Source organism: Panulirus ornatus, chromosome 20 (assembly GCF_036320965.1).
Source record: "Panulirus ornatus isolate Po-2019 chromosome 20, ASM3632096v1, whole genome shotgun sequence".
Lineage (NCBI taxonomy): Eukaryota > Metazoa > Arthropoda > Malacostraca > Decapoda > Palinuridae > Panulirus > Panulirus ornatus.
Genome location: NC_092243.1, coordinates 10,718,256 through 10,734,569, shown reverse-complemented (window position 1 = coordinate 10,734,569; position 16,314 = coordinate 10,718,256). Strand labels below are relative to the sequence as shown.

The following is a 16,314-nucleotide window of genomic DNA, read 5'->3' as shown; positions in this document are numbered from 1 at the left end:
AGACAACGAGCGTATCGTAAACTTATTAAGTAGGCAAGAAGGAGAATTGTTTACAAATTTGATCAACAATAAAGCTATCCAATTTGTATAGACCTTCACTAATATTAAGATTATAATTCTTTGTAAATTCAATAATAAAAGATTCAATGATATTTCTCGTGGTACTGGAGTTACAGTTAATAACTGATATGGCATTACTCCAGTCAATAAAATGATCATAGTTTTTAACGTGATTAAACAAGGCACTTTATTCTTGTCCTGTTCTTATACTATATTTATGTTGCTTAAGTCTAACAGAAAGGTCCTTACCAGCCTGCCCAACACAAAACTTATCACAATTTCTACATAGCTCTTTATAGATGCATCCAGGAGAATTTTCTGGTTGAGTTCCTGATTAAAATATTCTTTACAGTCTTATTGTTGCCGAAGGCAATATTTATATTAAAGGATTCAAACAACATGGGAAGTAAAGTAAAATTATTATCAAAAGGGAGAACTAAAAGATTCCTGGTGTCAATGGGAGGTTTGGGTATAACTCTATTAAATGATTTCTTTGCAACTTAAGGGATTTATCAATGAAAGATCTCGGGTACTTTAACTTAGATCCAATAGAACATATCTTCTCAAACTCATCATCGATAAACTCTGGACTACAAATACGTAATACCCTGAGAAACATAGATTGAAATGATGATAATTTAACTCTGTTATGTTGAGATGCGTAATAATGGATATATGAGCATACATTGGTAGGTTTTCTGTATATGCTAAACTTAAACTTGCTTTCTTGCCTATGGATCATGTAATTTAAAAATGGTAACATACCATTATTTTCAATTTCTACAGTAAATTTGATATAAGGTACTAAAATTTTAAGTAAGGAGAGAAATGTCTGCAAATTTTCTTGTACTGGACAAACAAAAAGAACATCATATACATAGCTAAACTAAATTGCATTAGAAGGTACGATATCCTTTAGTAATTTTGTTTCAAAGAATTGTATATAAAGATTACTTAGTATAGGTGAAAGGGTTACCCATTCCCTCAGTGAGGAAATATCAAAGGTAACAAGTTTGAAATCAAAATTAACATTGATATTGTTCAGCTTGTTCACTAAAACTACATTGTTATCGCGCCGCCATGTCCTTATTGAGCAAGACAAACACACACAGATGGTCGCCAGTGTACCCAGTGTTGTCATATCTATCTAACCTGTATAGTATCTTTGACTCCTAGTTGATATATTTGATATATTGGGAATAGTATATCTTGCAATTAAGAACATATTACTTTAGCCACTATATGAGGGAGGGAGATCATATGTATGCAGCCCTAACAGTGTTGATCGGTGCCCCGCATCAACACAAGGGGCCGACAGCCACCTTCTGACACTCCCCCCCCTCTTCACGCGGCACTAGCCCAGCCTATTTCCCCGCGACTTTCAAAACAGCAACGACCACCATGATGCCTAAGTCCAACAACTCAAGCAGAGACCCAATGAGCTACAGACCTATTAGCCTAACTTGAGTCCATCGGGAATGAGTTACAGACCTATTAGCCTAACTTGAGTCCATCGGGAATGAGTTACAGACCTGTTAGCCTAACTTGAGTCCATCGGGAATGAGCTACAGACCTATTAGCCTAACTTGAGTCCATCGGGAATGAGTTACAGACCTATTAGCCTAACTTGAGTCCATCGGGAATGAGTTACAGACCTATTAGCCTAACTTGAGTCCATCGGGAATGAGTTACAGACCTATTAGCCTAACTTGAGTCCATCGGGAATGAGTTACAGACCTATTAGCCTAACTTGAGTCCATCAGGAATGAGCTACAGACCTATTAGCCTAACTTGAGTCCATCGGGAATGAGCTACAGACCTATTAGCCCATCGGGAAGACATTGGAAAGGATCTGAAACAACAGACTTAGACAACACCTCACACACAACAACCTACGTACTCTCATAGACCTGATCGCATCGCCTCTGAAATACCCAAGTATCGACGCAGTAAGTCAGTCTGGCAGTTGATTACACCACTAGACAACAGACGTGCCACTGGATACTTGAAGTCTTGGCGATGTGACTCTCTAGACTCTCCAAGCCGCCCTTAGGGCGCCTCCGCCAGTAAATATGTCCCAACGTGAGTCCTGATATCTTAAGCTTTTCCGACGTCCACCCGAGGCAGGATTCTGTTGACTTGTTTAGCTGTGCACTAATTCATGGGTTGTTTACGACGCTGACAGCGGTGGATGGGTGGGGGTATGGGACGGTTTTTATATCATATTTGTCCTTACGAGTTCTGACTGGTAGGAGTCGAGTGTGGTAAGAGTGACCATTCTGCTGGGCGGAGGGTGGAGGAGGGTCAGTAGTCTATTACCAAACTGTCGCGTGAGTTGCTGGTGTCGGACGTAGAGGGTGGGCAGGTTAAAGCGAGACGAACGCCTGTTTGGTAAGCGATGTGTGGTGGTGGTGGGGGGCGAGCAATACTCTTTTTCGCCACTCTTTCCAGTTGTCGCGTCTCTGTAGCTTGTAAGGCAGGAAGAACAGGCTGGGGGAAGCATAAGTGAACCTAGGTAAAATGAAGGTGGCATAGACTTTCCTGAGATCAGATGATATGACGGATCTCAGTCGAAGGGAGAAGGAAGAGATCGATAGAGTGACACCAAAGAAGTTTGAAGTCTTTGGATGCCTGGAGGACGTTAGGTTGTAGTGTGATGTGTATGTGTGTGTGTGTGTGTTGTGTGTGTGTGTGTGTGTGTGTGTGTGTGTGTGTGTGTGTGTGTGTGTGTGATTATTATTATGTTACGGAGAGAGAGTTTTACACTCGTATTGCCCCGTTTATCAACACAGAAAGAGTGGTGTCGACGGCGGTAACCAAGTGTGATGTTGGGATTGAAATAACTTGTGTTAAGTACTGGCACCTGTTGAGGTGGATTGTCTCCACGAAACATGTCGTGCAACATGTATAGAAAAATTACATTTTAAAGGAAATTGTATGAGCTACTGAAGTGCGATTTCACCTTCATACTATCATCATGGACAAGTGTGATCATATATATATATATATATATATATATATATATATATATATATATATATATATATATATATATATTATATATATATATATATATATATATATAATATATATATATATATATATATATATATATATATATATATATATATATATATATATATATATACACACACCATATCTTTGCTCTTATGTATGTATGCATGTATGTACAAACACACTCCCCTAGCCTATGCCAGGTACTCATTTCCTGGACCAGAAAACGTTCTATGAACCAAATGAAACAAAAAAAATAAAGGAATTAATGATGTAGATATTGATACGTCTTAAGTACAGTTTTAGTGTACCACTCAAACAAATTGGTGACAATACCGTTTAAAACAATGTTTATCATCATTCCCAACACGGCATTGCTTTACTATGCCACATCGTCATTTTCTAACCACTTGATTTAATCAGATCTATTACTCTCACACATTTCAGCCATAGGTATAAAATGGTGTTGGTCCACACTCATGGCGTCACTTGCCTCACTACGCGAGCGCGTCTTTTAAACAGTCTGAGGATGGATGGCGTGGAGTTCACTCGGACCCTAACGGTCTAACGGGTTTTCTTCCGCCCACGCCGCTTTTGGCGGACGTTTAAGTTCACATTCAACCCCCGAGGAAGCTTCGCCTCACCATATCTCACACGCGTATCCTCCCTACTCTAACGCTGGGAACAAAACCGGTTTCTCTTGTGAAGGATAAAGAATAGCCGATGGATGCAGAGATAGAGTAGAATTGTTTGGTTCAGAGGCGTGGAACTCTCAGCGGGACTTGTAGCCGTAGGACAACAGTTGCCAGCTGTTTTGTCGCGCGTGCACTCCCATACGGGCCATTGATAGAGCCGACGTCTGGTAATATAGACGTCTGGTGATGCAGACGTGTGTTATCGTGTTGGCGCCAAATCTAAGGTGTCGTCTGGTGATGTGTGAGTGCTCATCGTGAGCGCCTGATATGGTGGACGCCCGTATTTTGTGCCTTGGAGATGTAGGTCTATGCGTGTGCATGCGCTGTGTGTGTATATTGTGACCTCATTACAGACGTGGAACAAAGTTCAGCTGACGTGTCAAAAAAAAAAACTATGAGGAGTTCTTGAAAAACAGTCTCGCATCACAGAACTGGATTAACAAACGACCCGATCTTCCGTTAATTTAGCTTTATGGAGAAGCATGTGATCTTGTGAGCAGAACGAATAACGACCTAAGGTCGTTACAGTGACCTCTCTAAGTCACTGAATCAACGCTGAGCCAAGTAAGTAGTTATCATGTTGTCTATTATCTTAATAATCATAACTTGACGCGGTTGGATACTGTGGCTCTCTATAATCTTTGCACACAAACACACTCATGTATATATTTATATATCTTTCATTATCATACTTTGACGCTGTTTCCCGCATTAGCGAGGTAGCGCAAGGAAAGACGAAAGAATGGCCCAACCCACCCACATACACATGTATATACATACACGTGCACACACGCATATATACATACTTATACATTCAACGTGTATATATATACCATATATATATATATATATATATATATATATATATATATATATATATATATATATATATATATATATATATATATATATATGGTGTGGGAGGCAAGTTGTTAGAAGCAGTGAAAAGTTTTTATCGAGGATGTAAGGCATGTGTACGTGTAGGAAGAGAGGAAAATGATTGGTTCTCAGTGAATGTAGGTTTGCGGCAGGGGTATGTGATGTCTCCATGGTTGTTTAATTTGTTTATGGATGGGGTTGTTAGGGAGGTGAATGCAAGAGTTTTGGAAAGAGGGGCAAGTATGAAGTCTGTTGGGGATGAGAGAGCTTGGGAAGTGAGTCAGTTGTTGTTCGCTGATGATACAGCGTTGGTGGCTGATTCATGTGAGAAACTGCAGAAGCTGGTGACTGAGTTTGGTAAAGTGTGTGGAAGAAGAAAGTTAAGAGTAAATGTGAATAAGAGCAAGGTTATTAGGTACAGTAGGGTTGAGGGTCAAGTCAATTGGGAGGTGAGTTTGAATGGAGAAAAACTGGAGGAAGTGAAGTGTTTTAGATATCTGGGAGTGGATCTGGCAGCGGATGGAACCATGGAAGCGGAAGTGGATCATAGGGTGGGGGAGGGGGCGAAAATTCTGGGAGCCTTGAAGAATGTGTGGAAGTCGAGAACATTATCTCGGAAAGCAAAAATGAGTATGTTTGAAGGAATAGTGGTTCCAACAATGTTGTATGGTTGCGAGGCGTGGGCTATGGATAGAGTTGTGCGCAGGAGGATGGATGTGCTGGAAATGAGATGTTTGAGGACAATGTGTGGTGTGAGGTGGTTTGATCGAGTAAGTAACGTAAGGGTAAGAGAGATGTGTGGAAATAAAAAGAGCGTGGTTGAGAGAGCAGAAGAGGGTGTTTTGAAATGGTTTGGGCACATGGAGAGAATGAGTGAGGAAAGATTGACCAAGAGGATATATGTGTCGGAGGTGGAGGGAACGAGGAGAAGAGGGAGACCAAATTGGAGGTGGAAAGATGGAGTGAAAAAGATTTTGTGTGATCGGGGCCTGAACATGCAGGAGGGTGAAAGGAGGGCAAGGAATAGAGTGAATTGGAGCGATGTGGTATACCGGGGTTGACGTGCTGTCAGTGGATTAAATCGGGGCATGTGAAGCGTCTGGGGTAAACCATGGAAAGCTGTGTAGGTATGTATATTTTGCGTGTGTGGACGTATGTATATACAGGTGTATGGGGGTGGGTTGGGCCATTTCTTTCGTCTGTTTCCTTGCGCTACCTCGCAAACGCGGGAGACAGCGACAAAGCAAAAAAAAAAAAAGATATATATATATATATATATATATATATATATATATATATATATCTGTCATGTATAATGCACCGAAACCACAGCTCCCTTTCCACATCCAGGCCCCACAAAACTTTCCATGGTTTACCCCAGACGCTTCACATGCCCTGGTTCAATCCATTGACAGCACGTCCACCCCGGTATACCACATCGGTCCAATTCACTATATTCCTTGCATGCCTTCCACCCTCCTGCATGTTCAGGCCCTGATCGCTCAAAATATTTTTCACTCCATCTTTCCACCTCCAATTTGGTCTCCCACTTCTCCTCGTCCCCTTCACCTCTGACATATATATCCTCTTGGCCAATCTTTCCTCACTTATTCTCTCCTTGTGACCAAACCACTTCAAAACACCCTCTTCTGCTCTCTCAACCACACTCTTTTTATTACCACACATCTCTCTTACCCTTTCATTACTTACTCGATCAAACCACCTCACACCACATATTGTCCTCAGATATCTCATTTCCAGCACATCCACCCTCCTCCGCACAACTCTATCTATAGCCCACGCCTCCCAACCATATAGCATTGTTGGAACCACTATTCCTGCAAACATACCCAGTTTTGCTTTCCGAGATAACGTTCTCGACTTCCACACATTCCACATTCTTCAAAGCCCCCAGAACTTTCGCCCCCTCCCCCACCCTATGATTCATTTCCCCCTCCATGGTTCCATCCGCTACCAAATCCACTTCCAGATATCTAAAACACTTCACTTCCTCCAGCTTTTCTCCATTCAAACTTACCTCCTACTTGACTTGTCCCTCAACCCTACTGTACCTAACTAATAACATTGCTCTTATTCACATTTACTCTCAGCTTTCTTCTTTCACACACTTTACCAAACTCAGTCACCAGCTTCTGCAGTTTCTCACACGAATCAGCCTCCAGCGCTGTATCATCAGCGAACAACAACTGACTCACTTCCCAAGCTCTCTCATCCACAACAGACTGCATACTCGCCCCTCTTTCCAAAACTCTTGCATTCACCTCCCTAACAACCCCATCCATAAACAAATTAAACAACCATGGAGACATCACACACCCCTGCCGCAAACCACCATTCACTGAGAACCAATCACTTTCCTCTCTTCCTACACGTACACATGCCTTACATCCTCGATAAAAACTTTTCACTGCTTCTAACAACTTGCCTCCCACACCATATATTCTTAATACCTTCCGCAGAGCATCTCTATCAACTCTATCATATGCCTTCTCCAGATCCATAAATGCTACATACAAATCCATTTGCTTTTCTAAGTATTTCTCACATATATTTTTCAAAGCAACCACCTGATCCACACATCCTCTACCACTTCTGAAACCACACTGCTCTTCCCCAATGTGATATATCTAAATATTATCCCTGGGGATGGGGGAGAGAGAATACTTCCCATGTATCTCCTGATTGTCGTATAAGGCGTCTAGGAGGAGCTGGAGCTGGGGGGAAGGGGGCAAAAGTCTTCCTCTTTTGCAATACTTTATAAAGGAAGGAACAGATGGGGGAGCTGGGGAATTAGTCAATCGTTGTTTGCTGATGACGCAGATTTTAGTGAAAAGTTGCAGAAGTTGGTATCTGACTTTGGGAAAATGTGTGAAAGGAGGAAGTTAAGAATAGATGTGAATAATTGTAAGGTTTAGTAGGGTTAAGGGACAGGTTGGTAAGTGGGAGTGAGTCTGAATGGAGAAAATCTAGAGAAAGTGGGATGTTTTAGATACCTGGGAGTAGACATGGCAGCGAACGGAACCATGAGAGCTCACGTGAGTCACAAGGTGGGTGAGGGGGCGAGGGTTTTGAGAGAATTGAAGAATGTGTGGAACGAGATGGGGGAAAATGGATGTGTTTGAATGTATAGTGCTCCTAACGATGTTGCATAGGTGCGAGGCATGGGTTACAGATAAGAATGTACGGAGGACGGCGCATGTCTTCGAAATGAAGTGTTTGAAGACAATATTTGGTGAGAGGAGGATTGATCGAGTAAGTAATGATAGGATAAGAGAGATCTTTGGTAATATGAGGTTGCTTCATATGCGCCTGTTCAGTCCGTAGACAAATCGACCCCAATATACCACATCGCTCCAATTCGCTCTATCTCATGCACGTCGTTTGCCATCCTGCATATTCATTTCCCGAGCACTCGAAATCTTTTTCACTCAATCTTTCTGTCCCCAGTTGGGTTTTCGGTTCTCCATGTCCCCTCCACTCCTCTTTGTCGACCTTTCCTCACTCATTCTCTCCATATGTTCAAACCATTTCAGCACATCCTCTTCTGCTCTCTCAACCATCCATTCTTTTGATTACCACACATCTTTATTACCCTTTCATTACTTACTCAAACCACCTCCCACCTCATATTGTCCTCAAGCATTTCATTTCTAACACATCCATCATCCTACGCACAGCCTTGTACGTAGTCCATGAATCGCATATATATATATATATATATATATATATATATATATATATATATATATATATATATATATATATATATTATATATATATATATATATATATATATAGTATTGTTAGGACTACTATACCTTCAAGCATACCAATTTGTGCCTCCTAGACAACGTCCTCTCCAAACACTCTTCAGCGCTCCCAGAATTTTCACCCCCTAACCCATCCTATGACACACTTCCGCTTTGATGATTCCATTCGTTGCCATGTCCATCCCAAGAACCTAAAACACTTTTCCTCCAAGTTTTCGCAATTCAGACTCACACCCAAACTAACCTGTCCCTCAACCTTTCTAAAAACTGATAACTTTTATTCACATTTACTCTCAGCTTCCTCCTTACACAAACTCTTTCAAACTCAGTTCCCAACTTTTGCGCTTTCTCGCTCGAATCTGCCGCCAGTGCTGTATCATCAGCAAACAACAACTTATTCAATTCCCAGGCCATCTTATCTCCTTCAGACTGCATAATCGTCCCTCTCTCTAAGACTTGCATTTACCTCCCTCACCATCCCATCCATACACAAATCAAACAGCCATGGTGACATCACTCACCCCTGTCGCAGACCGACCTTCACTTGGAACCACTCACTCTCTATCCTTCCTACTCGTACACACGCCTAACACCCTTGATGAAAACATTCTACTGCTTGTAGTAGCTTTCCTCCCACACCATATATGCTTATAACCTTCCCCGAGACGTCTCTTTCCGTCGTATCATATGCCTTCTCCGGATCCATAAATGCCTAAAAGAAATCCATTTGTTACCTTAAGTATTTCTCACACATTTTCTAAAGCAAACACCTGATCCACACATCCTCTTCCACTTCTGAGGCCACACTGCTCCTTCCTAATCTAATGCTCTGTTACATGACTTCATCCTCTCAGCCACTCACTACTTTCAACGAGCTTCGGTAAACAATCTACATTAACATAATTGGAGAATGGATATATCAATACACATACGAACATATGTACACATACACACATTGTTGAATATTATTATACACTCGTACATGTATTCATTCACACACACGAACTGTTGCAGACGATACAGTCAAACACACAGGCGCCTGGATAGTTCCACTGATCTACATACATCTCTCTGACGAATATGATCTGTAGAACACTGAAGGGTACTGAAGAAGCATATGCCCAACCACATGCAAACGATTCAGAGAAGGAATATCATCAGTATAAGATCTTTTACTGAGTTTGGTTACTTTCTGGGCAAGCTAGAAGGTACGGTGGAATGTGTGTGTCTGGAGAGCTGATTAGGAGAGATGTCGTTTGACTGAGCGATGTTCGGGCGGGAAGAACAACCATTGAATGTACAGTACATCATGGGCAGCTGTGTTAGAGTATAGGATGAACACAGTTTCCCCTCTGACTGAGCTGAATGTGCGATGCTTCAGGAGGGAAGTCGTCTGAACTGGCTTGACAAGGGAGCCCCCTCGCCTCCCCTTTTGATTCAGTGAACATCCTTGACATTACAATAACAATCACTCTTTCTTGCAAACCCCACATTACGATAGTAGCTCATTCTGCCTCTGAGAAACTAGGTATCGTGTTAAGATATCGAAATTTCTCTTTTAACAGTTGCTCCGTTTACACAAGGTTTTGATTCGTCCTTGTATGGAGTGCTGCTTTCATATGGGGTGGTATGCTTTCTTGACGGAGTTAAGTTCGAAAGCGATTCGACTTATAGACTGTCCCAGGCTAACTTCCAAACTTGACCCCCTTTGCCTTACGCCGCATTTTAGGTTCACTTTCCTTCTTCCATAGGTATTACTTTGTTTTTTTGCTCCCGAGTGCTGGCTGCTTGTGTGTCCCCACCACTAGTTAGACCACGCAATACTCGGCAAGCTATTGCGTCACACGATTACTGTGTGGCCATTGGCATCTCAAGGGTGGGCCGCTTTGATACCTGCTTCTTTCCCTACACGTCGTAGCTTTGGAACTCTAACTTTTCATGCCTTTCCCAATAATTATGACCTGGCACATTTCAAAATACAGGGGTTTTCACTTCCTCCCAAATAAGTAAATACTTTCCCTTGTTGTTTCTTTTTCCATTCCATGATCCTCCGTGACTGGAGCCTTCAACATAAACACACACACACACACACACACACACACACACACACACACACGTTCTATCTCTGTTCTTAAAAGAGAGAGAGAGAGAGAGAGAGAGAGAGAGAGAGAGAGAGAGAGAGAGAGAGAGAGAGAGAGAGAGAGAGACTCATATATTAACAATACGCTGACGTATCTTTCCACCCCGCCAGCGGTTCCCGTGTGCCAGGGAAAGTATGACGCTTCCCCCACTCCTCCTCCCACAACCCTTCCCCCAACCTTTCCTCTCGCGTCCACAGAGGAGCACCTCACCTTCTCCCAACCCCCACGGCGCTTCCACACACACACACACACACACACAGCATGTGATATCGAGAGTTATACAGTAACCAAGAGATGCATGGGAGTATATGTGAGGTGTGAGTGTGTGCGAGTTGTATGAGACTGTATGAGTGTATATGTGTACATAAGAAGAGGCGTGTACAATGGGAAGCGTGTAAATGGCTGTGAGATGTATGAGACCGTTTGTGTGTGTGTATGTGTGTATGTGTGTGTGTGTGTGTGTGTGTGTGTGGGTATGTGTGAGTGTGCGTGAAAGGGAAGTGGCCGAGGTACTGGACAAAGAAACTTTCACATCAGAATTCCTGGAAGATAAAAGCTTGGCCAGTGTGGCAACGAACAGGATGCGTCCTCGCGTGCACGAGACGAGCCTATATATATATATATATATATATATATATATATATATATATATGTATATATTGGAAAGGATCACAATATTGCGCGTGATCAAGTATATTCCTGAGTCTAACGGGAAAATGAAACACGATAAGCTCCCAAGTGCACTTTCGTGTAATAATCACATTATCAGGGGAGAGAAATATAACAGCCAGTTGATATACAGCGAAGAGACGTAGCTAGGACGCCATTTGGTAAACATGTGATTGTCCAAGACACAACGAGCGTATCATAAACTTTTTATGTGAACAAGAAGGGGAATTGTTTACAAATTCTGTCAACAATAAAGCTATCCAGTTTGTATAGACCTTCACTGATATTAAGATTATGATTCTTTGTGTATTCAGTAATAGAAGATTCAGTTATATTTCTCGTGGTACTGGAGTTAGAGTTAAGTACTGAGATGGCATTACTCCAGTCAATACAATGATCATAGTTTTTAACGTGATTGAACAAGGCATTTGATTCTTGTCCTGTTCTTATACTATATTTATGTTGCTCAAGTCTAACAGAAAGATTCTTACCAGTCTGCCCAACATTATATATATATATATATATATATATATATATATATATATATATATATATATTCATTTATTTATTATACTTTGTCGCTGTCTCCTGCGTTAGCAAGGTAGCGCAAGGAAACAGACGAAAGAATGGCCCAAATCACCCACATACACATGTATATACATACACGTCCACACGCGCACATATACATACCTATACATTTCAACGTATACATGTATATACATACACAAACATATACACATATACACATATACATAATTCATACTTGCTGCCTTTATTCATTCCCGTCGCCACCCCGCCACACATGAAATGACAACTCCCTCATCCCCGCACGCGCGCAAGGTAGCGCTAGGAAAAGACAACAAAGGCCACATTCGTTCACACTCAGTCTCTAGCTGTCATGTATAATGCCCCGAAACCACAACTCCCTTTCCACATCCAAGCCCCATAAAACTTTCCATGGTTTACCTCAGACGCTTCTCATGCCCTGTTTCAATCTATTGACAGCACGTCGACCCCTGTATACCACATCGTTCCAATTTACTCTAGTCCTTCCACGCCTCTCACCCTCCTGTATATTCAGGCCCCGATCGCTCAAAATGCTTTTCACTCCATCCTTCCACCTCCAATTTGGTCTCCCACTTCTCGTTCCCTCCACCTCTGACACATATATCCTCTCTGTCAATCTTTGTCAATATATATATATATATATATATATATATATATATATATATATATATATATATATATATATATATGTACAGGATTGTACGGCGGAGGATGGGTGTGTTGGAAATGAAATGCTTGAGGACAATATGTGGTGTGAGGTACTTTGATCGGGTCAGTAATGAAAGGGTACGAGAGATGTGTGGAAATAAAAAGAGTGTGGTTGAGAGAGCAGAAGGTGTGTTGAAATAGGTTGGACATATGGAGAGGATGAGTGAAGAGAGGTTGACGGAGACAGAGACCTACTAAGAAAACCCCAAGCTAAACCTACGCTTTGAGACTGAACCAAAACCTTTGCCATTAATGATATTTTTTGATTCTTTGACGATCAGATACCTCAGAAGTACTAAGCTAAAATCATACTTACAAGTGGGGTTGTAGGTTTGGATACCTCTGACTCAAAAAAAAAAAAAAAAAAAGATACCTTAAGCTACGTTCTTCGTGTTGTAAATTCACAGGGAACTCACCGTAATGTGTATATAGGTTCACACCAGTAGAGGATCTATGGAATGTTTTCTATACATAATGGTCTTATATCTAAGTTATGGACCGGTCATCAAAATTAGCCTACAGGGTACATTGAAGATCCCACGCGAACGACTGAATACAGTGGAGTTGCCACGTGATCGACAGACTGATCACATCGAAGTTAGCACGTGATCGACAGAATAGACAGAAGTCATCACATATTCGACAGAAAACATTGAAGTTACCACATGTTCAAAAAGACTGCGTTGAAGTTAACCTGTGAACGGAAGAACACAATGAGGTTTCCTCGTGAACAACAGAATACATTGAAATTACCACGTGAACGACAGAATTCATTGAAGTTACCACGTGAACGACAGAATTCATTGAAGTTACCACGTGAACGACAGAATACATTAAAGTTACCACGTGAACGACAGAATACATTGAAGTTACCTCGTGAACGACAGAATACATTGAAGTTACCTCGTGAACGACAGAATACATTGAAGTTACCATGTGAACGACAGAATGCGTTGAAGTTACCACGTGAACGACAGAATTAAAGTTACCACGTGAACGACAGAATACATTGAAGTTACCACGTGAACGACAGAATATATTGAAGTTACCACATGAACGACAGAATACACTGAAGTTACCACGTGGACGGCAGAATACACTGAAGTTACCACGTGGACGACAGAATACACTGAAGTTACCACGTGAACGACAGAATACATTGAAGTTACCACGTGAACGACAGAATACACTGAAGTTACCACGTGAACGACAGAATACACTGAAGTTACCACGTGAACGACAGAATACATTGAAGTTACCACGTGAACGACAGAATACACTGAAGGTACCACGTGAACGACAGAATACACTGGTTACCACGTGCCTCATGGAACAAAAGATGATCTTTCACTCTTTATTTGCCACGCGAGGAACGTATTCTTCGCCTAGAGTGACACTTTCCCATCAAGTGTCATGTGTGCTTTAAGTCTCACTAATTAGCTGCATGGAGGGCGTGTACGCTGTTCGAAAGGGGTAGAGTAGGGTGGGTGGGTGTGTGTGTGTGTGGGGTGGGGGTAGGAGTGGAGTCCATAGGTACCACAATTACTTACGATAAGATGCAAAACACACAGACTGACTCGGTGGCATACACACCGTCGCTACAGAATTGGGGGAACTATGTCACTGAGTGCTCTTGCAAACTGCCTTGGAAGGAGGCGAGGTCTGCTCCGAAATCCAGTTCAAGTTCAAAATGCGAAAAATGAACGCCGGTCTGTGGCTGCTCCTGAAGGTGAAGGTTGTGTGTGTGTGTGTGTGAGAGAGAGAGAGAGAGAGAGAGAGAGAGAGAGAGAGAGGTGGGGGGATGGGGTAAGAGGAGGAGGAGGAGGAGTGTGTGTGTGTGTGTGTATGTTTTAGCTTTCACCAGACCCGCCTGCTGCTGCTGCTGCTGCTGCTGGTGTAGTGGTATCGGAAGCAGGTGGAGACCCTAAAGTGAACCAGTCGCTGTGTGTTAGGCGAGAGTGATCCGCTCCCCCCCGTCCGTAGTGCTTCGTCCCAGGTCTCTGTGTGTGTGTGTCTCTCTGTGTCTCTAGCAGATCTCTCGAGTCATAGAGTAGCCACCACCACGAACTCTCAACTCCCTCGAACGGAGGATCATCTTTTTTTTTCTCTCTCTTGTGACGTACTGTGTTGTCTCTACCAGTGTTGTGGGATGTCACTTTGTGAGTGTGACGTACAGTAGATAGAAACAACTTACAAGAAAAAAGTAAGAGTGCAATTCTCTTTTTTCTTTTTTGGGTGTGTGTGTGTGTTTACGTAAGCTATAATCGGTCTGAGCGTGAGCTAGGCGACAGAGCGCACTCAACCAAATAACGGGTAAGTGATCAGTACGACGTATTTTCCATCATTCGAAAAACGTATCGTTTGTTTTTCCTCCGTTCGAGTGTGTGTGTGTGTGTGTGTGTGTGTGTGTGACCGTTAGCGTATCTACGTATCCTCCTTCCTTTAGTCTCTTGTGTCTACAACCACAATTTCCTACAATCTTTCTACAACCACAGTTTCCCCTCACTCTTCCTGCGACCACAGTTCCCCCACTGATTCTACAACCACAATTTCCCACAGTTTCTATAACCATTAGCCCCCCACAGTTTCTACAACCATTAATCCCCACACTGTTTCTACAACCACAGTTTCCCATACTTTTTCTACAACCACAATTTCCCATACTTTCTACAACTACAATTTCCCCACACTGTTTCAACAACCACAGTTTCCCACACTGTTTCTACAGCCACAATTTCCCACACTGTTTCTATAGATAATTTCCCACTGTTTCTACAACCACAATTTCCAACACTTTCGACAACCACAATTTCCCCACATTGTTTCTACAACCACAATTTTCCTTGTGTGTGGGATGAGTCTAGTTTTATCATTATTCAAGTGTTTCAGATGAGACTTTTTCCTCTTTGATGCAAACAGATAAGATAAGGATATAGATAACTAAACAGGACAGGAAGGCATTGATTCTAGGCAGTGATCAGTGGACATAGCATATCATTTAAGCAGTGAAACTGACGTGAAAAATCACGACAGTGTTCACTCCCCTCAAGATAAACGAGAAAATGAACTGGTGGTCTGTCGATCGGCTCGAAATTCCAAATATTTGTGCCATTACACACACTCCACCCAGCTGTTCATCCTCCTCCCGTGAGGGCTGGTCGACAGAATAGGAGGTGCCTGACATAGGCTACAGTGTGTGAATGAATGTATATACATAGGAGTAAAGACATGGTATATATATATATATATATATATATATATATATATATATATATATATATATATATATATATATATATATATATATATATATATTATATATGATACAAGGTTAAGAGACGGGTCAACAGGAATATAAAAACTTTCCTCTTAACACACATAGGAGTAAAGACATGGTATATATATATATATATATATATATATATATATATATATATATATATATATATATATATATGATACAAGGTTAAGAGACGGGTCAACAGCGAATATAAAAACTTTCCTCGTAACACACAGCATTATTAGTAAGCACACGGCGACCATGTATTTGATTGTGTCGCCGTGTCCGGCGCCGAAGCTAGGAATAGCCTAGCTGCCGCTCGACTTTGATAATCAGTACTTCAGGTTATTCTGATAAGATTCTTAAACACTGAAGATTCGGCGAGGGAAAGGTTACCTCCGATGTTGGCAAAGGGGTTTAATGCCTAAGAAATACATACGAAACGGAATAAAGATACACACGAAACGTTGAATAAAGAGAAACTTGAAACTTCGCCTCTCCTATTGCCG

General features: G+C 41.7%; 1 protein-coding gene across 6 annotated transcripts in view; it reads left to right on the top strand.

Annotated features, from left to right (window-relative positions):
- LOC139755924 (uncharacterized) overlaps positions 1 to 16,314 on the top strand; it is a 127,210-nt gene that overhangs the window by 11,704 nt on the left and 99,192 nt on the right. Inside the window, exon 1 of one of the 6 annotated variants that reach the window (XM_071674690.1) lies at positions 3,650 to 4,334. The exons of 2 other annotated variants lie outside the window; for them this stretch is intronic. The gene's annotated coding sequence lies outside the window, so the exon portion shown is untranslated. Of the gene's footprint in view, positions 1 to 3,649; positions 4,335 to 14,447; positions 14,839 to 16,314 lie in introns of those variants that run through there. 3 more of the 6 variants (XM_071674684.1, XM_071674687.1, XM_071674686.1) reach the window with 3 other exon arrangements.